Here is a 15713-nt window from a genome sequence, read left to right on the forward strand (position 1 = left end):
GTCCCATCCAATTCATTAACTTAAGGAGAACTTGGAGGTTAATTTAAGCGAACCTAATTAACCCGGGGTGTTGAGTTTCATGATTCATCGAAAGGCCAACTGAAAATCATCTTGTATGCAAGTGTGACATGACACACCCCGTCCCGAAGGAGGGCATGCTGGCCGTCACGTGAGAGTGACGTAACCATTTGCACAGTTCGGAAGCTTTAAAATATACAACTTCTAAGATGAAACACCCGAAGGTGAGTCCTCATTTTTGGCCATTCTGTCAGAACACCGTTGAATTTCCTCGTAGTCACCACACCTTTTCAATTCTTGAACCTGGAGGGGCGCAAAACAAAGTTGAGTGGGTCAGCAAAACGTACGTATTCAAAACCTTCTTTTCTCTTTGAATATACTAACCCCTCGCCGTAAAACAATTATAGTTTCCCAGAAAATAAACATATATACGTATGTATAGATATGTCAATCATGCTCCATGATATACCATTCATGCTCACGATATGCCATTCATGCTCACAATATGCCATTCATGCTTGAGAATATGCCACAACAGAATCTCATAATCAAATATAAATGCTCAAGCGTAATTCACATCAATAACATATAATCTAGTAGCCGGGAGTCACCTAACGTGACCTGTACGGCTGCATCTAGAGCTCCAATCTCAACTCAATATCTGAATCTGCACACGAGTCGGAACCACCTAATGTGGTCTGTACGACAGGACTGGGTGTAATATATACGCTCTAGTGCTACGATCACGTGAAGACTGTGCGAATAATCGCGGGTCACCTACGAGTCGGAACCACCTAATGTGGTCTGTACGACAAGGCTTGCACCTAACTTGGATCCAAGGCGAGCGTGTGGTGCTGGTGAACATCACGTGAAGGACTGTGCCCTGGCCCTGGGCGGGAGCACTAACACCGGGGTGCAGATTATGAGCTCTCTAAACATCTCAACTACTACTATTGCATACAAACATGAATACCACTTACCTGGCACTTACCTGGGCCTCCTCAGCACCATGCAACAGTATGCATAATTATGGTAATGCACATATTAAAATATGATGCATATATGACAGGATATATAATTCGTATTTCTTTTAAAATACGTTTTCTGGGAAATACGTCAAGCATACGTATATATATATATATACTGAAAAATAACTGCCCACTCACATATCACATCGACGTCTCGTAGGTCCCTGAACCTCCCCTAGCTTGGTTACATTCTTCCTCTGTATAATTTTCACCTATACAAAAAGTAACCAAATTGACGTTATTTAACGCGCATACACCAAACATTCGTCCATAACTTTTTCATACGTTGCTCAATTTGGGTGTATGAATATACCACGGTGATCTACACGACGTCACGAACGCGTGACAATTTTCAGAACTCAATTTGGAGCTGGCACGCGCCCCCACGCGCCCTGTTCACGCGCTGCCCACGCGCGCGTCTTCTTCCTCGCGTCGCCGGACTGGTTTCGCCGGAAATAGTGTTTTGCCGGAATTTCTGGGTAAATTTCAAAGTGTCATAACTTCTTCATTTCTTAACCATTTTCGACGTACTATATATCAAAATGAAGGTATTGACGAGACGAACACATCCATACCTGTCTCGACCCCTAACTCGCCGTGGTTTCGCCGGAAAACCCCTCGAAAGCTCCGGCCAACTTTGACCACGATGATCCCGACGTCCAAACTTCTCCAACGAAGTACTCCGAGGCTCCTTGGGACCTCACTAAGACATCTATGAGCTTCAAAATCCCAAAAACAAGCTAGATTAAATTCGCATGAACAGTGTTCAAAACGGATTACCTCGAATCGACGCGAAAACGAAGGATTTCTCACCTGAAAATGGTATGGTTGTACTCGTACGAGCTTCACGAGTCCAAAAATGCCCTTGGTTCCTTCGATCCATCAAGGTTTGGGTGATTTGTGTGTCGTCCGTACGTTTTTGAAGAAAGAAGAAGGAAGAACGGAGCTTGGGAGAGAGAGAGAGAAGAGACAGAAAAGAGACAGAGGGAGAGGAAAACACGGGAGAGAAAGAGAGTGTGTGAGTGTGTGTGGTCCTACAACACTACACAACACAACACTACACGTAAATGTAACGAACTAGGGGTAAAATTTGTAATTTCAAATGTACGTTTCGATATTTCCGGGACGGGATGTCACAACCTACCCTCCTTAATAGAATTTCGTCCCGAAATTCAAAACAACCACATATAACCCCTAGTGATCGAAGAACAATCTAGGATACAAATCCCTCATTCGATCTTCTGTCTCCCATGTAGCTTCCTCGACTGAATGATTCCTCCACAAAACTTTCACCAATTACACTGTCTTAATTCTCAATACATTCTTTTTTCCAATCCAAAGTCGTCCTTGGTTCCTCAACCAGTCTAATCCGGATTAATTCTCAATAGTTGCACCGGAAATCCATGTGACGAATCTGCCACCTAGTGACAACACATCGAAATATAATACATTATGCACCTTAACCAATTTCGAAGACATCACCACTTGTATGCAACTTCATCGATTCCTTTAGTGGTCAAAAACGGTCTGATGTGTTTAAGACTTATTTTGTCTCCTTTCCAAATCTCACTATTTCTTTTCGTGATGAAATTTCTAAAAATGTTGAATCATGAAACACATCATGCTCTTACAATAACTCTGGAAGTAATTCAAGCAACTTCACTTACTCTTCGATGATCACATAAAGTCCGATGTACTTAGGACTTAATTTGTTTTCCTTTCCCAGCCGAATCATACTTTTCTAAAGTGAAAACTTCAAAATTATAAGATCATCTACGTTAAACACTCGATTAGTGACATGTTCAACTATTAATCACTTTTGCCATTCCTGGCTACTCTCAGGTTAAACTTAATCACCTGAATACTTTGAGAAGACTCATCCATAGTTTTCAGGGCCTACCAAAATTCTTTCGTGATCGAATCTTCTCTATCCAGAAGCATTTCTTCCACAAATCAACAAAAATCGACACATTTCATGGTCCTTATGGCGTTACTTTGGAAACTGCGCAACCAACATACTTAAGAAACTCAGCAGTTCCGTAACCCAAATCTCTTCTCCATAAAACATATAAGTACTGTTGCACTGTGGTTGTTACTCAACACTGGAGTAAATGTACTAACTTGGTACATTGATCAACTATCACTTCAAGTTCAATCATAACCATCCTATCCTCGAACTCAGCAATCTTTCTTTTTCCCTTCTTTCTTTGCCTTGGTCAATTCTTCATTTTCTTCGTTAACCATTTGAGTCTTGAGTACGACCTTACTAAAAAGACTTAACTTGAAAATTAGCAATTACAACTTCTTCTCAATCTTTCATTCTCAACTTTACTTCAGTTGATTTCCAATCCACAAGAAGACAATCTTGGCAAGCGTGCCAGACATTAATTCTTACCACAATCTTTTCACCAAGTGCATCAGCTAGAAAAATTTTACGATCACTCTGGTCGTACAATCATGTTCATTAAACAATTCAATCCACCTTCGCTGCCTTATATCAAAATCCTTCCAAGTAATGGATATTGGAGACTTTTTGGATTCATAAAAATCTTGCATTCTTACCAAATATAATGTCTTCATAACTTCACAGCAAGAATGGTAATCATGACTTCCAAATCACCAGTAGGGTAATTCATTTCATGAGGTTCCTTTCGTCGTGAAACGTATGTAATCACCCTAACATTTGCATCAACATGCATCCAATACCATTCAAGAAACATCACTAAAAATTTATGATTACCACTATTCTCTGGGAATACTAAATTACGTGCATGAGTGAGGAAATACTTCAGTTGTTGAATCCTTTGCTCACAATTTCCTTCCCACTCATACATAACCTCTTTTCTCAACAATCTCGTCAATGACAAAGCAATGACTGAAAAATCTTTCACGAACCGTCCATGATAGCTTGTTAAGCTAGGATAACTCCAAATCCCAATCACGATTCGTGGTTGTTCTAAATTCTCAATTTCTGCTACCTTTTATGAATTCACTTGAATACCTGAAGCAGATATAATATATCTCAAAAATGCTACTTGATTCATCCAACATTGGCATTTGCTAAACTTAGCATACAATCGACATTCCCTCGATCTTTGCAATATCGATTTAAGATGTTTAGCATACTTTGCTCTAGTCTTATCAATCTTTTCAATAGCAACAACAACAAATCGGTCTAGATATCATTGGAATACTTCATTCATCAAATTCATAAAGTAGTAGATGCATTCGTCACTCCGAATGGCATCACCAAAACTTGAAATGACCTTAACGAGTCCTGAAAGTTATCATAAGGGCATCCTCACCGATAATCTTCAGCTAATAATATCCAGACCTCAAGTCCATCTTAGAAAATATACAACCACCTAGAAGCTGATCAAACAACCATCAATGTGAGGTTACGAATAACGGTTTTCAATTGTTACTCGATTCTACTGCTTATAATCAAAGCACAGCCTTAACGTCTATTTTCTTTCCCACCAATAAACTGGGGTTCCCCTAACGTAATGTACTAGGTTGAATAAAAACCTTTATCAACCAATTTCCAATTCTCTTAGTTCAAAAGGCAACATTCTATAATATATGGTTTGTACCTGGAGACAAATCCATAGTGAACTCTACATCTTTAACTGGCGGCAATCCAGGTAAATTCTCAGGGAAAACGTCAGGTAAATGTTTGACTACTCCCACTTCTTCCACACTACTAGAAGTGACATCACTTAGCACCACATGAGATAAATATCCTTGGCAGCCTTTTGATAATAATCTCTTTGCTCTCACAGCATAAATAACGGCCTGCCTCACTCCACTTTGCATACTTACAAAAGTAATCTCTAGTCATCCAGACCGATGGAAAATAACTGGTTTCCCGGAATTAAAGTATATACTCATATACGTAATATATCTCAAAAATGCTAGACAATATGAATGTATGTCATGCCAAGTATCATAATAGAATGCTCTAGAATAACATCGAAATCCACAATCTAATGAAACAAAAATAGCTGGCAACAATACATACTCTACTATTACTGAGCACTCTAAATAAGTACGATACTAACATAGGATAACCTACCGGTTTGCTTGCTTAACGAATCCACGAATAAGTTATTAATATTACGGTCTGCAGCCCGCAATACTGATAAATCATCGTTGTCTCGATAAGTAAGCAACAACTCTCGAGGGTGTAATATTACTATTTTGCCACTCATTAGGAAATACATACACACATCTCAACCGCGTTTATTTACTACTTTCAAGGCAATAACATTAATAACGTAAAATTTCTACATTATTAACAAATAGACTCTAGCTAAGTCATTAAGAATAATTATCGTACCCTTAATCAAATCCAAATAATTCTGAGTATCTTGCAGTGATGTGTGGTTAACACATCCCTGGGCTTGTTGTTGTCTCCCACAACCTCTATTAGTGTAAATACTTCTTTCATGTACACCACGGCCTAACTGACCATAATTAATAGATCCAGGAACTTGCTGGATCGGCGCCAGTTGTGGCAAAGAAAACTGCTAGGGCTTCTGTTGGTTTTGGACATAATTTGCAGTTCTATGTCCCATCTATCCACTTGTAAAGCGTCCAATGCTTTCTTACCTACATTCTCAAAGGTGTCCATTATTGTACCTACAGCCCAAAGGTACATTTCTTTTACCAAAATCACCTTGTCTTTGAGATCTGGGATTACCAATACATCTATCACTTTGACTTTGACCAATGGCATTAAAACCTTTGCCAAAAGAACTAGAATCAGCTTCACTTCTTTTGAAGTTCCGAATCTTTCTATATTCTTGATATGACGAATCATTAACTTTATCGTCCTCTTTTGATTCCCATTCTTTTATCATTCTTCTTTACTCTCGCTGAACATGTTCTCAGAGTCCTCAAGGCTCAACAACATCTTGTATACTCCTGGTAAGAATTACAATGGATAGTGGTCACCCAAAGTACCACTGCCTTATGCCACCCAGCCTAAAACAATATAACACTTCAATCAAAATAGCAGCAATATTCGAATGGGACGAGGCAAGTCTGAGAACTTTCTATAATACTCATTGATCGTCAGCTTTCCTTGTCTCACATTTGCAAACTCTTGCTTTCTACCATCATAAGATGCCAAAGGAAATAATTCTTTTCTTTAAACAAGTCCTTAAACAATTCTCAACCGGCTGTTTCCTCCGGTGACAACGAATTATACTCCTGTTTCCACCAGGATACAAGTTCATAACTCAAACCAGGTAGTCGTCTCAACCCTTCTGTCAAAAGGAAGATTCCTTTGACTTGCATAATCTAAAACATCTTTTCCAATTGGTTAATCCATCACTTTGCTCCCTCAGGTTCATCATTTCATAAGGTGATTCAAATTCAACTCATAACCCATCTTAAAATGTCCCTTTTTGATAATATACTGAATCACCAAAATAATAGTTTCCCCTAACAACTAAATCAGGGAGACTAAATTCCTCTAACTACGTGGTTTGCTACGAGGCGGTGTAGTTCTGACAGAATTCACTAGAACTTCTCAAGATGTCCAAGATTGAAACTAGGCTCTGATACCAACTTGACACACCCCGTCCCGAAGGAGGGCATGCTGGCCGTCACGTGAGAGTGACGTAACCATTTGCACAGTTCGGAAGCTTTAAAATATACAACTTCTAAGATGAAACACCCGAAGGTGAGTCCTCATTTTTGGCCATTCTGTCAGAACACCGTTGAATTTCCTCGTAGTCACCACACCTTTTCAATTCTTGAACCTGGAGGGGCGCAAAACAAAGTTGAGTGGGTCAGCAAAACGTACGTATTCAAAACCTTCTTTTCTCTTTGAATATACTAACCCCTCGCCGTAAAACAATTATAGTTTCCCAGAAAATAAACATATATACGTATGTATAGATATGTCAATCATGCTCCATGATATACCATTCATGCTCACGATATGCCATTCATGCTCACAATATGCCATTCATGCTTGAGAATATGCCACAACAGAATCTCATAATCAAATATAAATGCTCAAGCGTAATTCACATCAATAACATATAATCTAGTAGCCGGGAGTCACCTAACGTGACCTGTACGGCTGCATCTAGAGCTCCAATCTCAACTCAATATCTGAATCTGCACACGAGTCGGAACCACCTAATGTGGTCTGTACGACAGGACTGGGTGTAATATATACGCTCTAGTGCTACGATCACGTGAAGACTGTGCGAATAATCGCGGGTCACCTACGAGTCGGAACCACCTAATGTGGTCTGTACGACAAGGCTTGCACCTAACTTGGATCCAAGGCGAGCGTGTGGTGCTGGTGAACATCACGTGAAGGACTGTGCCCTGGCCCTGGGCGGGAGCACTAACACCGGGGTGCAGATTATGAGCTCTCTAAACATCTCAACTACTACTATTGCATACAAACATGAATACCACTTACCTGGCACTTACCTGGGCCTCCTCAGCACCATGCAACAGTATGCATAATTATGGTAATGCACATATTAAAATATGATGCATATATGACAGGATATATAATTCGTATTTCTTTTAAAATACGTTTTCTGGGAAATACGTCAAGCATACGTATATATATATATATACTGAAAAATAACTGCCCACTCACATATCACATCGACGTCTCGTAGGTCCCTGAACCTCCCCTAGCTTGGTTACATTCTTCCTCTGTATAATTTTCACCTATACAAAAAGTAACCAAATTGACGTTATTTAACGCGCATACACCAAACATTCGTCCATAACTTTTTCATACGTTGCTCAATTTGGGTGTATGAATATACCACGGTGATCTACACGACGTCACGAACGCGTGACAATTTTCAGAACTCAATTTGGAGCTGGCACGCGCCCCCACGCGCCCTGTTCACGCGCTGCCCACGCGCGCGTCTTCTTCCTCGCGTCGCCGGACTGGTTTCGCCGGAAATAGTGTTTTGCCGGAATTTCTGGGTAAATTTCAAAGTGTCATAACTTCTTCATTTCTTAACCATTTTCGACGTACTATATATCAAAATGAAGGTATTGACGAGACGAACACATCCATACCTGTCTCGACCCCTAACTCGCCGTGGTTTCGCCGGAAAACCCCTCGAAAGCTCCGGCCAACTTTGACCACGATGATCCCGACGTCCAAACTTCTCCAACGAAGTACTCCGAGGCTCCTTGGGACCTCACTAAGACATCTATGAGCTTCAAAATCCCAAAAACAAGCTAGATTAAATTCGCATGAACAGTGTTCAAAACGGATTACCTCGAATCGACGCGAAAACGAAGGATTTCTCACCTGAAAATGGTATGGTTGTACTCGTACGAGCTTCACGAGTCCAAAAATGCCCTTGGTTCCTTCGATCCATCAAGGTTTGGGTGATTTGTGTGTCGTCCGTACGTTTTTGAAGAAAGAAGAAGGAAGAACGGAGCTTGGGAGAGAGAGAGAGAAGAGACAGAAAAGAGACAGAGGGAGAGGAAAACACGGGAGAGAAAGAGAGTGTGTGAGTGTGTGTGGTCCTACAACACTACACAACACAACACTACACGTAAATGTAACGAACTAGGGGTAAAATTTGTAATTTCAAATGTACGTTTCGATATTTCCGGGACGGGATGTCACATGACATGTGTGGAGAAGAATCTTCTAGCTAGCATTCCATCCATATTTTCATCAAATTCATCTTTACAATCTGTTTTAATTACAATCTGTGCATTTTATTTAATTTCGTCAAAAACTAAATCCCCCTTTACTTTAGTGTCCAATTTAGTTAGAAAGTGTCTTAGTTTGTGTTTCTAAGTGTTTTGATTCAATTTATCACCCAAATTCGTCCAAATTAGTGTAAGTGCTCAAAACTGCCCAGATTGTGTTTTTAAGGCAGTTTTGAGTGTTTTGGGGCTGTTTTGAGTCTTTTGGGTTGTTTTAGCGTTTTAAGTGTGTGGTTTTGCATTCTTTGAGTCTAGTTTAGTGTTTTAACCTTTGTTTTACGTTTTTGAGTCAGCTTCCAAGTGATTTAGCAATCCCTCCTAATCCCTGGTTAAGAACGATCCCTACTTATACATATACTACAATTGTCAAAAGAGGGTTTTAATTTGTGTGCTTATATGTTTCGCATCAATCTTCTTCATTCTTCACCACCGTGACTCCGGATTTCTTGGGAACCACTTGGACCGGTGAAACCCAACAACTATCCGAGATGGGATAGATGACGCCACAATCAAGCAATTTGATGATTTCCTTCTTCACTACTTCCATCATTGGTGGGTTGAGTCGACGTTGGGCTTCCCTTGATGGTTTGGCGCCTTCTTCCATGAGAATTCGATGCATGCACTTGGTAGGACTTATACCCTTGATATCGGCCAAAGTCCACCCAATGGCCGTTTTGTGCTCTTTGAGAACCCTCATGATAGGAGCATATTTAGGCGACTTACTTAGCTTGTTTTCATGCATTTATGTTATTAATTCATAGTTGTTTTAGTATTTTAAGCCATTTTCGTATGTTTTTAGGTTCTAATGGCAAAGGGAGCAAGAAAGTGCATTTTGAGGCTATTTGGAGCATTTTTGGGCATGGATTGGATAGCTTAACCATGGAGCAAAGAGGATGCACGAAATTGAAGACAAGAAGAGCTAGGAAAGGCTACAAATCTGGTGGAAGAAGTTCTATTCCAATGAAGATAAGGAAGAAGCAAAAAACAAGGAACCTTATCCAACCTTATCCAACCTTATCTTATCCTATCCTAGAAACCTTATCCTATCCTAACTCTAACATTATCCTATTCTATCCTATCCAAATCAGATTGGGACTTAAACCTAGCTAATTAGGGGGAATCAATTACACATCTAAATGATGTGAAAATTAGCTTAACACACAAATTAACCCTCTTTTGACAATTGTAGCATATAAATAAGTAGGGATCGTTCTTACAACGGGGATTAGGAGGGCTTGCTAAACACTCTAAATTGACTCAAATAAATAAAACTAACCTTTAAAACACTTAAACTCACTTAAAAAGACTCAAACACGTTTACAAAACTCAAAATAGGCTAAAAACACTCAAAACTGCCTTAAAAACACAATCTGGGCAGTTTTGAGCCTAAACACAAACTTGGACGAAAATTGATTCTAACTTGACTCAAAACTCTAAAAAACACAATCTAAAACATATTTGGACCAATTAGACACTCTAAGACACTTGGGGATTTGGTTTTTGACGAAAATCAAACAAACAAAACAAATATGTAAAATAGGCAGATTCTGACGAAATTGGTGGAATTAAATGGATGGTGAGATGGTGATGCGAAAATAGTTAAACACACAAATTAAACCCTATGGATGACAATTGTAGTAAATGAGCAAATAGGGATCGTTCTAGACCGGGGATTAACTAGGGATGCTAATCAATGTGAAATTGACTCAAAAACGTAAGAACACAATATAAAACACTTACTAGACTCAAAGAATGCAAAACTAAACTTTAAAACACTAAAACAAACCAAAAGACTCAAACATCACCCAAAACACTCAAAACTGCCTTAAAAACACTTTCTGGGCAGTTTTGGACACTTTGGTGAATTTGGACGAATTTGTGTAACAAATTGAATCAAAACACTTAAAAACACAAACTAAGACACTTTCTAACTAAGTTGGACACTAAAGTAAAGGGGGATTAAGGTTTTGACGAAATTAAATTAAATAAAACAAGTTAATAAACTAGGCAGATTGTATAAACGGATTTGAGAAACAAGATGATGGATGGATTAGTTAGAGGTCCATTCTCCACACATGACACATTTATATATGAATCGATTCTCCAATGGCTTTTCATTATCTATGATGCTCAACACCCCAAGTTAACCGTGATGCACTAATTAACTCTCAAATTTTCCTTATGTTATTGAATTGGATGATGCATGCGACAATTCAAATCATTCTCCAATGGTTCTCAACATGAATGCATAGAAGAGATACAATGAGAGATCATTATGCTCTATGAGAATTATAAGTGTTGACGAGGCAATTGTAACTATGAATGCATGATACTCTTGCCAAGAATTCAATTAACGCGGTTGTGACTAACAACCTTCACTACTCATGTTTATAAACTTGTGACGATTAGGTGAAACTCGTTTATAAACTAGCATCGAGTTTATGCATGAAGACTAAGTATGCATCCCTAATCAACATACAAAAACAAGTTTTTAATAAACATGATAATTGAATTGCAATCATAACGTAACAAATCACAATTGGAAGAAATCAATTCATATTTCAAACATGTTCATGGCTTCAAATTTTCCCCTAACTAATTAGGGGTTTAGCCACTCATGATTACAACAAACTTAGATAGTAATAACAAGGTAAACATTGAAAACAAGAACGAAGAACACCTAAAAATCCCAACAACTCAATCTTGAATTGTATGAACGTTTAGGCCTCTTCTCCTTTAGTTGTTGCAGCACAAGGGGTTTTGGTTAGTTTTGGGGGTTATGGATGATGTAGAATGATGTGTTTAGGGTAGGGATGGATGTAGGGGAAGGCAAGGAGTGTTTTTGGGCAGAAAATATGAAGAATGGTGAAGTATGGCTGTGTTAGAGAGAGAGCATGAATTTCTGGCGTGAATGGATGCGTATATGAGATGGTTTTCTGAATATGGAAGAGTTAATGAGAATGAATGCAATGGATGCTTATTTATAGGTGAAATGGGGGGAACATGACAGCTAGGAACTTGGTGGAAATCTGAAATGGTGATGGGAGATGCATGTGGCTGATTTGTGCATGTGATTAAAGGGTGGGAGTGCATGTGCTTTGACAGAAATGAAAGGGTGCATGTGGGTGAATGTGTGGCTGATTTGTGGTGCAATGATGAAGTGAATGTGATTGTGGAAATGCATGTGGAGTGTGCTGAAATATGTTGATACGCAATGATGAATTGGGATGGCTGAAAATCTGGAGTGGGTATTGCATGTGGGTGTTTTGGATTAAAGAAAGGGGGAAGTGCATGTGCTGAAATGATGGTGTGGAATGGTGGAAAGCCACGGCAAGGGATGTATTTTCTGAATGAATCAAGGCAAGTTGTGTGGAAGGGTGATTAGGAATGCATGTGGGTGTTTTGGTGACTGAAATGATGAAGTGGGATGGATATGTGGCTGCAATGATGAATTGGGAGAGCATGTGGGTGGAAATGCATGTGGGTGAATGTGTGGCTGCATGGTTGAATGATTAAAGGTGCATGTGGGTTGGAAATGCATGTGGAGTGGCTGGAATGAAGTGTGTATAAAAGGCTAGAATCTGATTCAAAGAGAATGGCATTTGTTTTGAACTTTGTTTCCTCATTTTCCACCTCCAAATCAGGTTTTCATTACTTTAAAATATGGCTGAGAGGATGACAAACAAGGTAAGTATTTAAGGTAAGTTAAATGGCTCAAATCTGATGTAAATGGTATTTCCACATATGGCATGTGTTTTGAGCGTTTTTTTCTTGTTTTCACAGCTTGCAAATCAGGTCACAAAGCCCTTCCTTTTGCTCCAAACATAAGCTATCCATTCCAAGTCCAATTTGCTCCAAAATGCTCCAAAATGCATCTTTTTGCTTCCTTAGCCATATGAACCTAAAAACACACGAAAATGGCTTAAACAACTAAAACAACTATGAATTAACAATATAAATGCACGAAAACAAGCTAAGTAAGTCGCCTAAATATGCTCCTATCAAATTCCCCCACACTTAGCTTTTGCTAGTCCTCGAGCAAAACAAAACAAAAGAAACCAAAAACAAAACAAAACACAATCTAAACCTTCCAACATGTATCTCAGGGATTTCAAACGAACATGACACAATATAGAACTTCATTCCCACAACATTTAGCTTTCTTTACACTTCAACAAACACTTAATCATAGTTACCATTCACTAGTTCGCATTTAATCAATTAAAACACATTTGGAATGTAGTAACATGCTTTAGAGAATTTCCTCAATTCCTTACTAGAATGCACTCTAGTTTCACACAGATTTTCTAACTTCACACCCTACACTAGGTATATGTGAGAAGATTGATGTAAATATGAATTCTAACACTCACATATGTTATATCAAAAAAAGCATTTTCTGGATTTACGACAATGACATGAATATGATCTCATGAATGGAATGCTACTACTTAGAACGAGAACCAGTGATTCCATATGCTCATACCAAATTCAAACTCCACATATTGAATACATAACATCAAGATAGAAGTTGAGGGTTGTAACGGGGCTAAGGGTAATGGCTAACAAGGAAAAGCAAAGGACAAACAAAGGTTCTTAAAGCAATAGGAAGCAAAGTAATGAGATTGACACTTAAACTCACTTTTAATGGCAGAAATCAACTTTTAAACACAAGGGAAGATTCATGCACAATTAGGGTCAAATTCACTCTTTTGGACCCTTCCTTCAATAACCAACACTTGTGAGATCATTCTTACTTCTTTTTCAACTCTTTTTCTTTCTTTTCACCATTTTTTTTTTCTTTTATTTTCTTCTTTGCCGTGCCCTATTATCTTCCCCCACACTCGTTTTCTGCAATATATTGATCAAAAGGAGTTCATTCTAAGTCATGCTTCACTATCCTTTAAGAACAAGGGTATGGAAAGTCCTAATCTAAGCTAGGTGAGGATAATGTGGTTTAACAAAGAAAATAAGCTTGAAAAGGCTCAAAAGGGGTAATCCTACAATACATGTGAAAAGGGATAGGCTTTTTGGCTAACAACTTCATCTTATTGTATGTTATGCAATCAATATCCTGCTTTGAATGAATTGGGCATGAGTTCTAGTATTTGGAACTATAATGAAATGCATTCCAAGTAGCAACCAAGCAAAGAATGATGAGATCATGCAACGACTTTAGAAAACAAGAAATCACAGATTTATACTCTCCAAAGAACGTTATAGGCTCAAGTCTCACAAGGATGTAGCTTTAGTTTAAGTTCCTTCGTTCAAGCATGTTACAAAAAAAAAACAGATTTTCTCTTTGTAATTACATGTGAATTCATAAGCTATAACCATAACCAAGCATAAACCAAAGCATAAATCATCTTCCAGCCATGTTTACAACATTCTATAATAGTCATGTAATTTAAAACCAAATCCTCATCATTGTGTTGGAAGGTACCCTAAAACACAAACACACAAAAACGACTCAAAACACTCTTTTTAGGCTTTTTAAAACATGTTTTTCAAATTTTTATGTGATTTTCGGAGTTATAAAAACAAAACATACTAAAACACTCTAAAACAACTTAAAAACACCTTAAAACAGCAAGGAACAACATTTTAAGTAATGGGTGATAAAATCCCACGAATTTGCATTAAATAAACTTAGTTACCCCCCCCCCACACTTAAATCAAACATTGTCCTCAATGTTTTAAGCTTAGATTCACACAAATCATAAGTAAACACACAAAAAGCAACTAAACAACCTAACATGGCAGAAACGAAATAGCAACAAAGAGAAGAGTTTAGGAACGCAAATCTGGAATTAGAGTGCATTCTAGGTCTTCTTTTGTTAAATGCATGGGTTGCCTCCCAAGTAGCGCTTGCTTTAACGTCGTACAGCCGGACGAAGAACCCAAATCACTCCAGATTGGAGCCCACGGCACCCAAGGGAAGTTCTTCCACAACATGCTCCACAAAGTTCTCATAGTATGGCTTCAATCTATGTCCGTTCACCTTGAACTCGTGGCCACTTTTTAAGCTTTGGACTTGGATTGCACCATGAGGAAAAACATTAGTAACAACAAGAGGTCCAATCCATTTGGAACGTAACTTACCAGGGAATAACCGAAGTCTTGAATCAAAAAGCAACACTTTCTGCCCCTTGGAGAACGTTTTGGTACGAAGCATCTTATCATGATAAGCCTTCGTTTTGTCCTTGTAGATGCGAGCATTCTCGTAAGCCTCGTTCCTAATCTCCTCAAGTTCATCTAATTGGAGCTTCCTATGAACTCCAGCAGCGTCTATGTCCAAATTGAAGGTTTTCACAGCCCAATGTGCCTTGTGCTCTAACTCAACGGGCAAATGACATGGCTTACCATATATAAGCCGAAAAGGTGACATGCCAAGGGGAGTTTTGTAAGCCGTACGATAGGCCCACAATGCATCGTCCAAGCGCAAACTCCAATCTCTTCTTGAGGGTCCCACGGTTTTCTCTAGGACTTGTTTGATCTCCCTATTTGAAACCTCCGCTTGCCCATTAGTTTGAGGGTGATAAGGTGTGGAAACCTTATGAGTAACGTTGTACTTCTTGAGCAAAGCTTCAATGTTGCGGTTACGAAAGTGAGAACCCCCATCACTTATTAAAACTCGTGGCATCCCAAACCTAGCAAAAATATTAGATTTCACAAAATCTGCAACAACCTTAGAATCGTTAGTACGGGTGGCTTTGGCTTCCACCCATTTGGAAACATAATCGACAGCTAGCAAGATATAAGTGAAACCAAAAGATGGAGGGAAGGGGCCCATGAAATCAATACCCCAAACATCAAAAATTTCCACAAATGAGAGAGATTGTTGCGGCATTTGGTCCTTAGGCCCTATGTTACCTGTTCTTTGACACTTATCGCATGTTAAACAAAACATTTTAGCATTTTTAAAGAGATTAGGCCAATAAAATCCAGATT

The 15713-nt window shown here is 38.8% G+C and overlaps 2 long non-coding RNA genes across 3 annotated transcripts; both read right to left on the reverse strand.

Moving 5' to 3' along the window:
• Positions 1–497: 497 nt before the first annotated feature.
• Positions 498–3396, reverse strand: LOC137726902 (uncharacterized). Of its 2 annotated transcripts, none has more exons than XR_011067700.1 (3): positions 1860–3396; positions 1360–1765; positions 498–1258 (listed from the first exon to the last, which is right to left on the reverse strand). It is a non-coding gene; the product is annotated as an uncharacterized lncRNA (long non-coding RNA). The 2 variants fall into 2 exon arrangements; XR_011067701.1 differs by having other exon boundaries at positions 1360–1521; positions 1622–3396.
• Positions 3397–6990: 3594 nt separating this feature from the next.
• LOC137721081 (uncharacterized) lies at positions 6991–8667 on the reverse strand. Its single transcript, XR_011066604.1, has 3 exons — positions 8353–8667; positions 7853–8258; positions 6991–7751 (listed from the first exon to the last, which is right to left on the reverse strand). It is a non-coding gene; the product is annotated as an uncharacterized lncRNA (long non-coding RNA).
• Positions 8668–15713: the final 7046 nt, after the last annotated feature.

This window comes from Pyrus communis, chromosome 2 (assembly GCF_963583255.1).
Source record: "Pyrus communis chromosome 2, drPyrComm1.1, whole genome shotgun sequence".
Lineage (NCBI taxonomy): Eukaryota > Viridiplantae > Streptophyta > Magnoliopsida > Rosales > Rosaceae > Pyrus > Pyrus communis.